This window comes from Phalaenopsis equestris, unplaced genomic scaffold, assembly GCF_001263595.1.
Source record: "Phalaenopsis equestris unplaced genomic scaffold, ASM126359v1 Scaffold235896, whole genome shotgun sequence".
Lineage (NCBI taxonomy): Eukaryota > Viridiplantae > Streptophyta > Magnoliopsida > Asparagales > Orchidaceae > Phalaenopsis > Phalaenopsis equestris.
Genome location: NW_018253749.1, coordinates 183,963 through 186,487, shown reverse-complemented (window position 1 = coordinate 186,487; position 2,525 = coordinate 183,963).

Sequence of the window (2,525 nt, the reverse complement as noted above, 5' to 3'; positions counted from 1 at the left end):
TTACCATTTGAACTCCTTGAAGATACTTTTTCTTGACTTTTATCGAGAGTATTCTTAGGTAACTTTTGTTACCTAAGATGTAATTAACTATAGGGGCTTGCCCTTATAGGAAGCTTTTCCCGAACCCAACATAATATAAACCCTATTTATATTATGCTCCTTGAAGATAATTTTTCTTGACTTTTATCGAGAGTATTCTTAGGTAACTTTTGTTATCTAAGATGTAATTAACTATAGGGGCTTGCCCTTATAGGAAGCTTTTACCGAACCCAGCACAATATAAACCCTATTTAATTCCTTATATTAAATAGGGGAATTTGTCGGCCAATATATTGGTTCCGCAGATCAAACGGATGTCATGACTTTCTCTAGTTTATTTGATCGAGCCTCACCCTCAATTCTTTTATTCATCCTTTGTGATAGATACAGAATTTGAGGTAAAGTGCTCTTCCATTTAAACTATGAAAATTATGGGGTCAGTTTGACTTCATCTTTTTCAAAACTAAATTTTTTTAACGTCCTTCCGAAGCGGGCAACGGGATTTCAATTCCGATGACCGATAGCTTCTTACGGGCAAACCCCACACCAAAAATAGTGCCGACACCTGTCTACAGCTATCACCAAGATTAAAATTCAGATGAAGAAATTGAGCAATATCCCTAAGAATAGAAAATTTGAATTTTCTTTCCTACAAAGTATCCAAATTTTATTGTTAAGGTTAGAAACAAAATGGAAACGATGGAATTTTTTTAATATCTTTTGATGGTGTTTGGAAACCATAGGTTCCAATATAGCAATAATTCAAAACTTGTACATCCTATTAAGGGCAGGAAGTCTGTTAAGGGATCTAGGATGACACAATCCCCTAACATTCCAGCTCAAAAAGTTCATCATCCAAAGGAAGTGTATTTCCCCTCCTTCTAGTTCTAACCAGAGATTCCAAGTGTCCCTATTGAGGGCCACCCTCAAACTATGACATAGCACCCTCTATTAGATTCTTTAATTCCTGGGCTTCTTTCTTCTTCTTTATAAACTTCTGAAGATGACATTCGTCCTCCATTGCAACATTCATGTGTTGAATTAAATTATCATCTAAAGGAATGCCCCCAATAGGCCCATCAATAGGTTCCTGATTCATCTCTAACTCTGGCTACCCTGACAGATCCTGGTTGGATCCATCGTCCCCTTGACCACCATACTGTCCATTTTCCAAGCATAAACTCTTTGAGTTGGGACAAAGACAGAAGTTCCCACCCCAGGATCAATGGTGTGAGGAACCTTCAGCCCCTCCCCTTCAGTATCTATTGGGGTGGAAGCACCAACCCCTAATTCATCAGTCATGTTATCTTGCAAAATATTTTCAGCAATCCTGACATCGTGTAGCCCATTCTCATTAGGAGTCACCAAGATCTCAAGAGCCTTGGGAACCCCAACTGGCCCTTTCCTTAAGTTGGGGTGCAACTTGAAACATCTATCATCAGTATGTCCAAACATCATGCAATGATGACAATAATAATGTCTTTGTTTAGCTATAATTCTTTGTCAATAACCATTATGTTCAGTTCTAAGCCAAATCTCCTCCACTGCTGGAAGAGTGATATCTCTTTCAATCAGGATTCTTGTCACTGAAGGTCTAGACAAGTTACATGTAGGTACATCCAATTTCAATTGTCTACCTAAAGCTTTTTTAATATTAAAGAGAACCTTGTGATTGAAGAAATGCAACTTTAAAAAAGGGAGTTTAAACCAAATGGGTATTATGGGGAGTTCTTTACTAGGGTTAAAATTTGGTGACCACTGAAGAAGTTTCATAGAAACCCCATCAATTTGTAGAATTTGTTTAGAGAATAACCTAGCATAGTCTTCTTCTCTAGATATATTGATTAAAACATGTCTTCCATTCAATAATCCCACTCTCCAAGCCCCATTCAATTTCAACCTATCAAGAAACTTTCTAATGGTTTCCATTTTAGGAGGCCAAAGCTGAAACTTACCAATTAGTGTAAACTTGCAGTCATCAGTGAGCCCATGGAGATCTTCCTTAGTGTAGAAAATGGCTAGCTTATCACCTTTTTTGCTAATGGGCTTAAAAATTGGATCAGCACCCTCATGGAAGGATTGAGGAAAAACAGCTCATCATAGTTCTTAATAGTTTCAAAGCCCTTAAGAACTATATCAAAAAAATTAGCTTTTACCCACTGGCTAATGGTATCCAAATCCAATGCATTTGAGCAAGCCATCAGGGAAAAATAGAGAAACAAGTCTAAAGAAACAAAAAGCACCCCACAGTAAGAAGCCAAAACTAGTGAAACAATAAAATTCAAACTTCAATACACCTGAGAAATGGAAAAAACCAAAAACCCCAGCAAGAAACAATCCAAATGCCACCAGCTCCTTAAAACCAAGGAAACGGAACTAAGATGGACAGAAACTACACCACAACAATAGCCGCATTCAGCCATCCCACAGAAACCCTAACAGAGCACCAAGGAAGCCAGCTATATATATATATATATATATATACT